Source organism: Zingiber officinale, chromosome 6A, assembly GCF_018446385.1.
Source record: "Zingiber officinale cultivar Zhangliang chromosome 6A, Zo_v1.1, whole genome shotgun sequence".
Taxonomy (NCBI): Eukaryota; Viridiplantae; Streptophyta; class Magnoliopsida; order Zingiberales; family Zingiberaceae; genus Zingiber; species Zingiber officinale.
In genome coordinates this window covers 47,742,767-47,757,954 of record NC_055997.1, presented here as the reverse complement: position 1 = coordinate 47,757,954, position 15,188 = coordinate 47,742,767, and the positions used below count along the sequence as shown (strand labels likewise).

At 35.4% G+C, this 15,188-nt stretch overlaps 1 pseudogene; it reads left to right on the top strand.

Annotated features, from left to right (window-relative positions):
- The first annotated feature begins 266 nt into the window (after positions 1-266).
- Positions 267-15,188, top strand: part of LOC121996342 — a 35,603-nt pseudogene continuing 20,681 nt past the window's right edge.

The window sequence follows — 15,188 nt, the reverse complement described above, 5'->3', positions numbered from 1 at the left end:
CTCACCAATCTTAGGTTTGTCTAGATAATTCGTTGTGCGAAATTGACTAATACTTAATCAACAGTCCCTATGAATACGATATCTTTTATTATTACTGGCGACGTAATCATATATTTGCGATTCATAACACTGGGTTAGGGGATGTTGGAGCGAATGAATAATCCTGTTTTTTTACCACGGGAAGGCCATCGATACATTACAAGTGTTAAGAAACAGAGATATTTTAAATTCCCGATTTTAAAACAGAGATATTTTAAATTCCCGATTTTAAAGAGCGCTTCTCGCGGCGGTCATGCCTCGTCTTTTCGGGGACAGGACCACCCTCGGCGATTCCAAAAGGAAGTCTTACGCCACCGCCTTCCTCCGAATCTCCTCTTCTTCCTCCTCACTGCCGCCGCCATGACCTCTCCCGTCAGCACGGCCGATCTCCCCTCCCCCTTCGACCCGATCGCCGTTCCCCTCTCGGCCGAGGAGCTTCGCGAAACTGCCTACGAGATCCTCGTCGCCGCCTGCCGCGCCACAGGCGGCAAGCCCCTCACCTACATACCCCAGTCTGAGCGCTACGCTGACTGCTCGGCTTCTTCCTCGTCGCGGTCTCTGCAGCGGTCGCTGACCTTCGCAGCCGCTAGCAAGGTGAAAAAGGCCTTCGGTATCAGGTCACCGTCGATGAAAGGTATGGACAGCAGCCACTCCATCAAAAAATGGGTATCGGTGGGGGAGTTCGTGAGGATGCAGATGGGGATATCTGAGCATGTGGATGCTCGGATCCGAAGGGGTTTGCTTCGAGTCGCCGCAGGAAGTGTAAGTCTGTGTTCACTATTATCAATGTGTTCTTGAATCTTCAGAATAAAATTTCTATTGCTTAGCACTGATAGATATTCTGTTCTTGGGGCTGTATTTTCTTTCTCCTGAAATAAATTACCTAGGATCACTACTGTGCTATTAACTTACTCTTTCGGAAGGGCGAGCATCCCCTAATTCATCACAGCTCCATCGTCTGCATACTTTCTTATGTGTAAGCTTGATATTAGACATTACACCCATGATCGCTCTCATCCAGTATCCACGGTGAAGGGACTATTTTTTTTTTTTTTCCTTTTTAATTGAGATGTTCGAGAAGCTGATACTGGTTAAATGCGCTCCTTCAAGTTAGTGAACTGTCATTTTCAAAATCAGGATCCACTATGTCACAATGAAATTAGTTGAGGTGTCGGTCAATCATTAGATGGTTTGAGATGCTAATTCAGTGGGCATTACTCCACTCAAAGAGCACTGGAAAAACACTTGCTTCCATTGGATGATTGGTGTTTTGCGTCTTCTCACTGTCCCAAAGATTTGAACAATCAAAATACTAACACAAATGCCCTAAACAATATTTTGATTAGACAACTTCAATATTATAGTTAACTATGCACCTTAATTTATGAAGAAAAGTATCTAATTCTTGCACTCGAATGATTACTATGTTCCATCATAGATGGGAAATTAGATGCTTCACAGGTATAAGAGATCTGATAATTGGATTGAAGGTCATTTTCGGAGATTAATTAAGTATTGAAAGTTTGTATTGACCTTGTATGACTGATAAACAATTATAGGCACACAACCACTTTTGATACAGTTGATGTAGCAGTAAAATGAAAATCTCATTTGGACAAATAAACCCTCAAGAATATTATTAAATTTGAAGAGTTTGGGGACTTTTATCAAATGAAAAAGACTGTCTCTTGACTTATTTTCCTAAAAAGGTCTGATCCTACCTATTTTTAATTAGGAAAACATAATAATGAGCCTTTATAATAAATTTTTAAAGGAAATTAGAACTTGAAATCTCTATATTTAAAATTATTTACTACATTATTTGATATTTCCCTCACTGGGAAGAACTTGACCTTATTGAGCGGGGAGATAAGACAATCTAAATCAAACTTGGTGACATCAATTACAAGTGTGCAATGGAAGGTCAGGAGGAACCTTTATAGAAGATGGTTTTGACACTTGTCTTTGGGTCTCAACTAATATTTCCAAAGCAATTTGATGAAGTTTATCTTTTGAGAGTTCCTTCCAATGTTAACAAAGGGTTTGGGGAGAGGGCTAGTATATATTTTTGTTTAGTTGGTTGGGGTGGGTTGGTGGAGGCTAGATTTGTTTGTATATCAACTATGCTTTCATCTTGGGTACTCGACTACATTATGAAAGGAAGTGAAAGTACCAAGTTTGTTGGTGTATGACCTATGGGTAATTCAATAGATAAGGAAGAAAGCGTGATTTTCTTTAATATGACAATAAGTCTTTTACATTCAAATTAGACTGATATTCAATGCAAATGGCAAGTCAAATAATGTAAACATTAGTATTTTTTTCTCAACATGAAAACAACCAATGGAACGAGCATAGAGTTTCTTAGAGTTTTAGGGACATAGTCTTTTATGTTGTACTCTTATTGACAATGAGCATCAACACGCATCTTATAAGTTTACTATAATTTCTTTCTATATTGGCATGGATGTTTAAAGTACCTCTAAAATTTAATAGAAAGTTCTATAAAACGACGATTAGACCTGCTATGTACATCAAGCTAAATGCTGGGTTATGACTTAATCACATGAGTAGAAGATGAGAATTACATAGATGAGGATGTTAAAGTGGATAAGCGGACATACGAGGATAGATAAGATAAGAAATGTTAACATTAGAAAGAAAGTTGGGTTACTTCTATCTAGGGAAAACACAAGAAGACATGCTTTAGATGATATAAATATGTACTTCAATGACCAATAAATGCTCTAGTTAGACAATATAAAACTATGATAAATATGTACATCAAACGAAGAAGATTCAAAAAAATTTGTTAGCACCAACAAAATAAGATAAAATTTATTTAAATATAGATGATGATATACCTTGGCGCAACGGTAAAGTTGTTACTTTGTGACTAAAAGGCCACGAGTTCGAATCCTGAAAACAACCTTTTGTAAAAAGCAGGGTAAGACTGCGTACAATGGATCCTTCCTCAGCACCCAGCAAAGCGGAAGCTTCGTGCACCGGGCTGTTTTTTTTTTTTTATAGATGATGATATAATACGGGACAAAGCCTAATGATGTAGAATAATCTATATAGTCGACCCCACCTAGTGAGATAAAATTTGATTGTTGTTGTATTGACATGAATGTCTTGATTACATCCAAGAAAATTTTCATCGCACTTGCATGAGTTACAAGTAGAGGAATCAAATAAACTAGTTGATCTAGTTGATGAAAACCTCTTTTATACTCACACTCTTAATCTATTCCCAACCAACGTTAGATACTTGCACTCGAATATTGACACTTTGAGTGGACATATTATTATTGATGACATATGAAAATGTTAAAAATAGCCACATTAGATGCTTGGGTCGTATTTGTGTTTGATACTTATACTTGAGTTTGAAAATATAAACGAGCTTTTAACTCATAAACTTTGAAAATATGTATAATTGTTGATTAATTTCTAGACTTGTTATAGCCAAATTCAAGAATCAATAAAATAGGATCACAAATTTGTGATTTTTCACCTATTATACATCTTAAGATAGTTTCCTAAACTATGGTTGACAACCTTGCCACACTAGCAATTGGATGAAATGCATATGAAACTTAAGTTGGGGACTAACAAATTTTATAGGGTTATTCAAAAGTAAATGACAAATGTAACATCTCTATCTAACACAACTAATGTATGTATCTCATGTAGTTTGACAACTTTATTGAAAGACTATATGAGATGCATCATTTGTTTTGTTATATGAAATGTGTTATGTTAGAAAATCTAACTGCTATCAACATCCACTAAAATAGAGTTATTACTTCCATTGGTTTGAGATAGTTCTAAAATAAAGTTTATATTAAGGTATTTCTAGCATCCATCAAGAATTAGTGGTGGTGTGTAAACACTCATGTTTTGTTTAGTGGAATTGTACATTTGGCACGTGAGCCATTGAGACACAATTCTAACAACATTTCATATAAGGGATGAATCAAAGAATTTACTATGACGAGGGTGCTCCTGAAGTAGTTTACAAGAATATGTGCATCTAATTCCTAAATTAGAAAGTCCCTTAGTGATGTCTAGGGAGTATAAAAGTTCTAGGGAGTAAAGTACCCTTGAATAGGTAAACTATCTAGATCATAAAGTCAACTCCATCATAACAATTCCCTTCTTGAATATGTAGAAAATAATTCCAAAGCCAGGACATATTGCTCACTCATTTTAGGGCCTTCATATCCTATTATCATTGTATTCATCCTATATAAAGCCACAAATCTAATTAGTGGATTAATAGGTTTGTTATCCTCTCTAAATTGGTGATTAAAGACAAAAGTATACTCTTGGAGGAATCTAACCCACTTAGCATATTTGTCACACAACTTATTTTGTGACTTAATAAAATTAGTGTTTGTGAGTCATAATCTAATATGAATTCATGTGGTAGTAACTATCAATGCAATAGGACTTGAATAATAGCATAACAACTCTTTCAAATGCCCTCTTGGCTTAGAGTATTTCCTACTCCTACACCAAATGCATCGCAAGCTCCCTCAAACATTTTCAATTTTAGGATGTCTAGGTGGACTTAGTATAATGGAAATCATCTTTTGGAAGTTATTCATGATGGGAGCCTGAACACTACACAATTCCCTAATGAAGTGTTTGGAAAATATTGTAAACCCATTAAAACTTTGATTCTCTTGAATGGTATTAGATTTAAGCTACTTCTTAACTACCTTGACATTATGCAAATTTGTAGAGATGCTCCATGCCAAATTGATGAGCTAGAGAAAGAGGATATGAGCTTGTAAAACAATCATTTCTTTATATTGTTATAATTTTTTGTTATAATGGGGTTGTAAGACTAATCGAATGTGTCCTAAAGAATCTAGCCTAAATAAGTGTCGCCGAGATGTCATCAAAGTACTGACAACTTTCATATAAGGGGTTTTAGGATTTTATTCGTCACCATCATAAATAAATGTGCATGGGATGTTCAACAGTCCAAGTGCATTGCTATTTGTATAACTCACTCTTCTGTATTTTTTAAGATAATATTCTATTCAACACCAATCCTAGTGGTACCCATTATGCAAGCCAAATTTAGAGAACCACTGTACTATAGTCAATTAAGTTGGCATATCATCACATCTATATATGATCGTCTTGTTGACAATGTGACTAAGAAACATTCTCTAAGAATCATTTTTACTAGGGTAATAATTTGAGATAGAGCATTAGAGAGAAAGTCGGAGTTGTATTTATTGAGGGAAAATTTCGAGAGATATATTTAAGATGGTACGGGCATGTACTTAGACGACTAATAAATACTTTAGTTAGACGATGTGAAACTATGACAAACACGTATATCAAGCAAGGAAGATCAAAAAAGATTTGGTTAGCAATAATAAAACAAGATAAAATTTATTTAAGTGTAGATGATAATATAGTAGAAAATAGAACTCAATGACGTAAAAGGATCCATATAACCGACCCCACCTAGTGGGATAAGATTTGGTTGTTGTTGTAATAATTTGAGATGACATAAAAACTCATGATTTCTTTGATAAATCCTTTCTTCAAGAGTCCTTTGAATTGTTTATTTAATATAATCCATTTTTGCTGATTCATATGATTGTGTGAGTGTTTTAGCAATAAATATCGAAAACAAAGTCTATCACTTAGTGAGTCGCTTACAAACTTTGTGAGTCGTTAAGCAACTCCCTAGGGATAATTTCTCTAAGAGAAAAGTTCACTTTACCCATATATATATATATATACCCCTATTTGTTTCACTACATTTGTTTTAGCCCATTTTTTTAGAAAAATACTAGTGTGAATGAGTTCGAGTAGAGAATATAGTGCACCATGTGAAATCGTGTTATTTTTCCTTCACTTTCATTGTTCTCTAGAGGTTCATCTATAGTTTTAAATTCTAAAATACTTTTTAGTTGTTCATGTTTGGTCGCTATTGGTCGGACTATGTGGGCATTTGGGCATTAAGTTTCTCTTACCATAATGATTACAAACATTGCCTATTCAAGTCATGTTTAGAGATGGGATTTATGTCCTTTTGGTCTTTATTTTGTGTGTTAGCATTTATTGTTATGTGATAGTTTTAGGCCGAGTTTAGCTAGTCAATTTCCCTTAGGTACCTTATAAGGGGTGCATTATGAGTCATTGGGCTTGATTGCATGAAAGTCGGAAGCCTTAAGAAATGCTTAATTTTAATGTATGCCAGTTCTCTTCTGTTAACTCTTAATAGTCTTTTAATTTTCAGCCTAAATTCCTTAATGAAATTGATATGGGTGTTCATAGACACTAGTTTTAGATTGCAACATGTGCTTACTTTGATTAAACTTACAACATGAGATGTACTTTTCCATTAATTTTCATTTTACCTTTTAATTACTGGATTTCTTAGCTAGTCCTTTTTTTGCCAAATAATGCTCTTTCAACAAGGATCGCGTTATAACAATCAAATAAGCCTTACCGTTGACTAGCCAATTGAGAAATGCATTAGGGTCTAGCTAATCCTTAAAACTTGGGGCTTTTATCTTAACATGTCTAGTAGCATTTTTCATGATCAGGCCTAGTTTGATTGTTGTTTTTAGGAAAATGATCTTCTCTAAAGTGTAGACTAATCATCGTCATGCGTGTTGTTGCCTATACTTGTTGGTTTATATTAGATGAGTGATCTAGTGTGTTAGAATCGTTTTATTTTGCCATTTTACATCATAAGTTTCTAGCATGTCTTCAAATTGTTCTAGGTTGTTAAGCTATTCACTAAGTTGGCAAAGAAAATGATTTTGACACACTAGATCATTACATATTTGATAATTTCCATTACTTGCCTATCATTACATCAACCTTTTCAAGGAAATACCATCGAAGAGATGTAGATTCTAGTGTGATGGTTTTACTCTAAATATCACAATATAGACTACAAAGGATGAGCTTAAAACCCCAAGTCAAATGAGTGATCCGAAGTACTAATTTGACTAAAATATCTTAAACATTCAAAATAAACACTAGTTTAGGAGTTTAGGGGCATTTTGGCCAAGTTAGGGATAAAGATACTTAATCATCTTAAAAAATTCTAGAACATCCTTATAAATTTCCTCAATCTCATTCCTTATCTCTCATATGAACAACTCAACTCTCATTCTTATTCTCTCATCACGTAATTGATATTGTCTCAATCCTGACTCTCTTAATTTCTTTATTTTTTTATCACTTACATATGTTATTTACTTTATAAATTAAAATCTCCCTCTCTAATCCACATGGGATGCCATCAACAACTTAAGCACACCCAGTGTTGCAGATTTCGCTAGGCGCCAGTCGGGCGCTCGATTGGCGCCTAGTGCCTAGAGCGCCTAGGTGTCGCCTTGGCGCTCTAGTACTTTAAATACCAAGTTTGAAGTTACTCTTCATACATCCTTTAATTTATAGGAAATTCTCAAGTTTGGCATGTTCAACCATAATTTATATTGATCTCAAAACACAAGAAAATATATTGTCATCCATTTATTTGCTACAATAAACCAGGATATAAGAGTCACATATGATCTTTTAGTGAAATACACATTGATCTCAATGAAATACCAAAATTCAAAACAAGTAACAATTAGCAAGTGATACCAAAATGAGCATCAAGTAGCCTAAGCCAAATAGCAAATAGCATCAAAGTATTCAAAGTTCTAACTTCAAAGAAAAAAAAACATGGAAACAAACTAGTAGTCTAGTACAAACTACAAAGATAACATTAGTTTGTACTACAAATCCTTAGGCAAATTCCTCTCCTCCATATTCTTCTATGACACGCTCTTAGTCTGATTCAAAATCAAACTTATACACATTCACTTCCTCCTCACTATCTGATTGAAAGTCATCCTCATCAAGTTCTCTAAGTCTACTACTTCTTCTAGGCCTAAGCGCTTCATCTGCTCCCACAGCACCACTAACAACTTTCCAAGTCATGCCCGTGTCCTGTTCAACTTCATCATCAGCCTTGTGCAAAACTTGCATCACTTGCTAGAAGCACCTCAATATTCCTCTCTTTCTCCCTATTTTTCTTTTTCATCATTTTTGCATTGAATTGAACAAAGACTAGATTATTTAATCGATGTGTATCTAGTCTATTCCTTTTCTTTGTATGTACCTACAAATACAATTAATATTTATGAGAATATAATAAACTATTAGTCTATTAGTATTAAAAAATAGTTTAAGATTTTTAGCTACTAACCGTTTCAAATGTACTCCAATTTCTCTCACACCCCGATGAACTAGTGGTTAAAGAGAGGATCTTCATAGCAATTTTCTACAAGTTAGGAGTCAATGCACCAAAATTTGACCACCAATTTGCTGCGTAATTAAAAAAAAAAGTCAATAACATAAATAATATTAATAACCTCAAATAATAATAATATTATGGATATTTATTTAATTACCTGGATCAAACTTGTCATCATTCAATGACATGCTTTTATTGCAATGGGTTTCCCAAAGATAGACTTCTTTTTCTTATACATGGGCAACTCCTCACTCAAAATGATATTTTGCATATCAATATCCCCAAAAAAAAAAAAAGGTAACATACGTACAATCAATGACCCCAATTGTGACAGTTTAATCTAAATAAAGAAACGGATCCTTATAATGATAAAAAGGATTCAACAAATAAGCCATCAAATGTAGTGGACTATCTAGCCTATCTTTCATCTTTGCATCAATAATATCAATAATATGCTGATAATTTTTTGGAACATTACTTATAACATTCTTAATATCTTTCTTAGCTTGCAGAAGCTCACCATACACAAAACCCATAGATGGTTTCTTATCAGCATCAATAATTCGAAGCACCTTCACTAAAGGTACAAAAACCTTCAAGCATGTGGCACACCGGTCCAAAATCCAATACTCAACACTATTGTGTAAGATGTTTTCCCTTTAACACTCTTGGAAAATTTGCATTCTTCCCGATCAGCGCTAGTAAACATTGCCCTTAATTGACTCTTTTTCTCAGATAAACTTTGCAAAGTTAGAAATGCTGAAGCAAATCTAGTCACTTCTGGTCTCACAATATCTATCTTCTTTGTATATGATCTCATCAATGCCAAGGTCTTATGAATGCCTTGGCTTGATCAATGACTTTCTTGAACTTTGGTATACTTGCAATGCTTTCAAGCATAAGATTTATAAAATGAGTAGCACATGAGGTCCAAAAGATTGTTGGCCTCTTCTCCTTCAACAACTTTGTAGCTCCCATGTTATTTGAGGCATTATCAGTTACTATTTGAACATTTTCTCGACCAACCTGTTGAATGCATTGCTCTACATACTCATAAATTAGTTGACTTGTATGAGCTTCATCTGAAGACTCTTTAGATGAAAGAAAAACGGTGCCCAATCTAGAATTGACACACAAGTTCATAATCGACCTTCTTTTTCTGTCACTCCAAGTATCTATCATAATTGAGCACCCATTCAATTTCCATTCTTCTTCATTTGTCTTCAATAAGCCTTTGATCCTGTCAACCTCTTTCTTCAAATACGGCTCATTCATTTCATATTTAGTAGAAGGTTTAATCCCTGACCCAAATTGACCAACCGCCTCCATCATCACCTTAAAGCTATCTCTATCGACAGCATTAAAAGAAACATTAGCTTCATACGCCCACAAACATATTCTTTAACCAAACTTGTTCTTTCTTTGAAAAGAGTATCATTGATATTTTGTTCCCGCTTGCTCTTTGCCAAGTTCAAAGAAGTCTCGGGGCTAATGACACTTGAAAACTTATCCATAAGACCAAGGGTACGTGATGGTTTCATGGTCCCAAAAGATTATTGAAATTCATCCACATCAATGTATTTTCAAATATTCACATCCGATCTTAAAGATCCCTCTTCAATTTTCTTATTTCTCTTCATCGTTTCCTCATTAATTGCATTCCTACACTTTGCTTGATCATCTTTTGAAGATTTTAGATATGCAAACACATTTCCCATTATGTGTGCTACATGTTCTTTTATTCTGTAAACTCCTCCAGACATAACTTTCCCACACAAAATACATTTGATTTTGTCCAAGTTCTTCGCATTAATTAACATCCCGTACACCCATCCAACATCCTTCGATTTTCGTTTTAGTACTTCACAATCTTGAGAAGCCTGAGAAACACTAACCGAGCCCGAACCCTCGGGAGCAGTTAAAGATGGCATAACTGCATAATAGCTGGCCAATGAAAAAGCTTCCATTGAAAAATTAAAGAATTGTAACACTAACAAAAGCTTCCAATGAAAAATTGTAACCGGTAACCCTCATTAATTCAGTAAGTATTAGCAGGTCAAATCCCTTTAATCGACCAAGAAGCACTAAAGAAGAACCAAGAAGCAAGAAGGCTGAAGCACCAAGAAGCATTGAAGAACCAAGAAGCATCAAAGAAGAACTAAGAAGGCAGAAGCACCAAGAAGCATCGAAGAACCAAGAAGCATCAAAGAAGAAGCAAGAAGGTAGAAGCACCAAGAAGAACCAAGAAGCATAAAAGAAGAACCAAGAAGCAAGAAGCTAGAAGCACCAAGAAGCATTGAAAAACCAAGAAGCATCAAACAAGAAGGAAGAAGGCAAAAGCGTGGAAGAATCGCTCACCAATGTTGCAGATTCTTGCTTCTTCGAGTTTGATGCAAAGAGATTAGGGCGCCAGAGAGATTCCTGCTAGGCACGACAGAGAACGGTGGACGGGTGGAATGAATGCCGCGATGATGCGTTTACGGCGGCAGAGAGATTCACAAAGAGATTAGGGTGGAACCATTGGGATTTTGGGTCATAAATAATTTAAAACAAGGTTTTGGTCCAAAACAAAATAAAAAAAACCCTGTTCGGTCTAGGTGGTGCCTAGGCTGAACATACCACCTATTTGGCGCGTAGGACCGCACATAAACAGTGTCGCCTAGTTTGGACGAATAGGAGGTTTTCCGTTCGGCTAGGGGCCGCCTAGTGCCTAGGCGACCGCCTAGGCCGAAATATGCAACACTAAGCACACCACCACTATGTTGTCACAACTCTTCTCATTGTAGTAATATTTTGATTCTAAACTTCTTATTATTGCATTTATTTAATTAAAACGTATTCTTTCATTATATAAATAATTAATAACTTTATATTTGAATATAACAGAAGAAGACGTTGTACAGTCTAGAGGCCCTCAATCCTCTTTAGGGTTAGAAATGTTGGATTTTCCTAGATCTATAAATAAACATCTTTGTTGGATTGATACGCACGTGAGAGGGGGGTGGGGTGAATCATGTGGTTTTCAAAAACTCGTCTTTTCTTTTTAAAATTTAAAGTACGCAGCGGAAAAAGAAATAAGAAAGCGAGAATAAAGAACACAAGAAAATACAATCGGTTTACTTGGTTCGGAGCCTTCGGTGACTCCTACTCCAAGACCCAGGTCCCGCGGACCTATCGATAGGTAATCCACTGAAAGCCTCTTCCGGTACCTCCGAAAGAGGGAATCGAATATAAGAATAGGGATAGTGTAACAACCTACACTTCCCTTTCAAAGTAGTAGAATTAAGAGTATAACACTAATAAAAAGGTTACCAACAAATTAGAGAGATCAGTGTGTTGTTGTCGGTCTGCCGGAGAAGATTCGGACGTCTCGGAAGCGTAGCTTGAAGGCAGATAGACTTTCTAGAGTAGCATCAGGAAGCAGGAACAGTCGGAGACCCAATCGAATGCGTAATACCTTGTATATGTGTTCTGTTTTGAAGCCTTCTCGAGACCCACTTATATAAGGCATGGAAGGCGCCTTCCATAGCAGTTGAAGGCGCCTTCAACCTGACAAATTCGATCCTGAATAGCTCGACACTTATCCGCGACGAAGTCAAAATTTCATCCTGCGGAAGGCACCTTCTATATCCATGGAAGGCGCCTTCTATGAATAGTACGAAGACACCTTCACTGCTTGAAGGCGCCTTCGGACACTATTCATCCGAAGGCAAATTTGCTCCTTTTTTTTTTCTACAAAACAACGTTAGTCCAAATAACCTGCAAAACAAGTATGGGGATCCCAAATGGACCTAAACTGGACCGACGCCTACTGTCCCCTCAACTGGGACGCGTCCTCACTTAGTTACTCTCCTCCAGTGACTTACCTTTATTTACCACTTTGTTAGATATCCGGTTGGCCCGTCGACCTGTCTGGACTTCATACCAGCTATCTAGTCGGCCCGTTGACCTAGCTGGTCTTCTCGCTAGATATCCAATCAGCTTGTTGACTTATCTGGACTTCGTACCAACTATCTGGTTGGCCCGTTGACTAGCTGTGTTTCTTGCCAAATATCCGGTCAGCTCGTTGACCTATCTGGACTTCTCCTGCACACTTAATCAAGTGGTTAGATCACAACAGAGCCTAACTTAACTTACTTGTCATTCATCAAAATCTGAGTTAGACCGTTAATGCAAACTGCACCAACAATCTCGACCTATTACTATTATGTGTCTATGGAAAACCCATTAAACCCCACCTGGTGAATGGGTAGGAATTCTTTTGGAGTTGATACTCTTGTATGCTCGTGGAAAGGGCTTGCTGACAATTTGACAAACCTGAACCTTATCATCATTGTTGAACAAGTGTTGACAAGTGTTGGTTTAGCCGAAGTTGGATATGAGCCTTAGGGGACTCAAATAATTGATACAAAGGTGCCATCAGGTAACACTAAGAGCGGTTGTAAGTGTTCATAGCTAACTTTGTGACCATTTCAATATTATCTCTAAGGATGATGATAAAAAAGGCTGAGTGAAAGAGTTGCTTGAGAAATGTTTCTTGCAATTCTTTTGATGGAATTTGCCACCTTATTGATCCACATAAAATCATATGACCAACAGATAACTACTAAGTCAACCCTTTGCTAGTGAACTTGAAATTTTTATATTTGCATGAGAAGTAAAGAATGGTATCCTAGATTTTTTATGCTTTCATTGGGTGACTCAAGCAATATTGAATATTTTATAAAAATTTATCACAAATCTCAATTAAAAAAAGTATCTAGGAACACAATGCTTTCGCACATAACAAAATATTTAGTTAGACACAACAAATTTAATTAATGATTTTAATGGATTCATTCATTAAATATTTGCCATAGTTTGACGCTGGCTGGCAACCTAACGCAACCCTCCTCCTTTATCCGGGCTTGGGATCGGCCATGACCTGTCGTCATGGGCAGAGTTTAATTAATGATTTTACATCTCATAAATACAATAAACTAACGTCGTGACATTTGTAGTAGTAATAATGCCTAACATGTATTTTTTTTTGGTAATCAAATTATCTCTGGAGGTGACTGACTCGGTACCACGAAAGTTTTCCACCGACCATCAGCATAAATTGGGAAACGCTCGTGGAGGTCCATCCAAGCGGCCAATGTTCTTAAAGTTGTCATCCCATGGAGGAAAATCCCTACGCGCCGCAGCTAGGATTTGACTCTTAGGTGTCTGGTTAACTGCCTGAAGGATCTAACCACTACACCATTGCCTTGGGGGCGCCTAACATGTATTATTGCACCATATAGAGAATAACTCAAATATATAAAAAGAATAATTAGTTTTAAATAATTTGAATATTCTTGTATTACCCAATATATTTCTTCTTATCATTATAATGCCATTTTTTTATGGATAGCTAATCAAAATTTTCTAGTTAAATTTGATAACGCATCAAATAATAATACCATAATATTTAATTTAAGACAAAAATGTACCCATATCATGGAAAGTAGATTCTTTATTATTTTTATTTTTATTTGTTTATTCGTTGTATATGTCACGTTTTGAACCTTTATGTACAAGGCAAGCTTAAAATATATTTTTCACGGACTTAGAATGAAGTTCGATTTATTCAATCATCATAATCTAAATATCAATATTTTAAGAATATTTGTAAAAATATGCATAAATATATTAGAAAATATCATCGATGGAACTTGACCTACCTTATGTTGAAATCAACTTTAGAAGTTAAACATTGCTTAACAAATTGAATGCAAAGTCATTGAAAGAGCATGGTTAGTTATATTCTAAGAAGGCATGCGACATTTTATTTATTTTTTCTCTTTTATAAATTAAATTTTCAATTATATATACTAGCTTACACCTAATGTTTTTTTTTGCCTTATGTATTTATTTAAAAATTATAGATGCAATAACTTATTTCATGAACTTTTATTTTTTATTTTTAGTTTGCATTAGGTATCCAACTTACGCTAACTAATCATCGGTTGACCAATTCGGTCTACTGAAGTTTTCTATCGTAAATCGGGAAGTGTTCGCAGCGGGCAACCCATTAGCCCAGCATTCTAAGGTCAACTGTCCATTAAAGGAAATTCATCCATTAATTTGTCGAGGTTGGGGCTCGATCTTTAGATGCCTGAGAAACTGAGAAGATGCCCTGTCATTACATTATTGCCCCGGGAGCTTATTTCATGAACTTATTAAACCTATAGAAGGTAAATTAAAAAAATATTATTTTAATATTTTGATAATATTTATAGTGCTAAATATACAAGAATTCGCGTTGCAGGTTCGACTGTAACGTATCAGTAAGGACTGCTACATTTCCATGAGAACTTGGGTATAATGTTAAATAGGGAAAAGTTCTCACCATAGGTTGGATAAGAACAAATCTAATTGAAAAACTAATAATCTAAGATTTAGAACATGGAACATAGAAACCCTATAAATCAATGGAGGTAGTAGATATAATAATTAAGAAAAGAATTAATATTTTATGTGTACAAGAAACAAAATGGGTAGATGAGAAGATAAAGATGATAGAGAACTCGAGTTTTAAGTTATGTTACATAGGAAATAGTAAAACAAGAAATGAAGTGGATATTATTGTATATAGTTCTTTAAAGGATGAAGTTGTAGAAATAATTAGAAAAAGGGATCGAATTATAGTCCTTAAAATAATAGTGGTGAAAGAAACTATGAACATAATTAGTGTATATGCACCATAAGTAGGATTTAAATAAAGCTACCAAATTAAGGTTTTGGGATGACTTAGATGAAGTATTACAAAATATTCCGCCAAATAAAATGATTTTAATAGGACACGTTGGAGTGAAAAATTCGGAATATGGAGGGT